The following is a 568-nucleotide window of genomic DNA, read 5'->3' as shown; positions in this document are numbered from 1 at the left end:
TAGAACTTCCAGCATTATGTTGAGTAAGAGTGGGGAAGATGGGCATTCTCATCCTGTTCCAGATCTCAGAGAAAAAACTTCCAGTTTTTGTCCATTCACTATGATATTGGCTGTGGGTTTGTCATATATTGGCTTTGTTGTGCTGAGGTACGTTACTTGTATACCTAATTTTTCAAGTTTTTTTAACATGAAGTGGTGTTGGATTTTATCAAATGCTTTTTATGCAGTGATCATACATTTTTTTTCCTTCATTCTGTTAATGTGATGTATTGTGTTTATTGATTTGCATATATTAAACAACACTTGCATCCCTGGGGTGAATCCCAGTTGATCACGTTAAATAATCTTTTTAATATGTGTTTGGATTCTGTTGGCTAATATTTTATTGAGGATCTTCTCATCTGTGTTCATTATGGATATTGGTCTGTAGTTTCCTTTTTTTGTTGTTGGGTTTTTTTTTTTTTTAGTTTTGTCATGAGCTTAGTGTTGGTCACATAGAATGAGTTTGGAAGTATTCCCTCCTCTTCAATTCTTTTGGAAGAGTTTGAGAAGAATTGGTATTACTTCT

The sequence above is a fragment of the Galeopterus variegatus genome, unplaced genomic scaffold (assembly GCF_000696425.1).
Source record: "Galeopterus variegatus unplaced genomic scaffold, G_variegatus-3.0.2 Scaffold2571, whole genome shotgun sequence".
NCBI lineage: Eukaryota > Metazoa > Chordata > Mammalia > Dermoptera > Cynocephalidae > Galeopterus > Galeopterus variegatus.
This window is presented reverse-complemented; position numbering follows the sequence as displayed.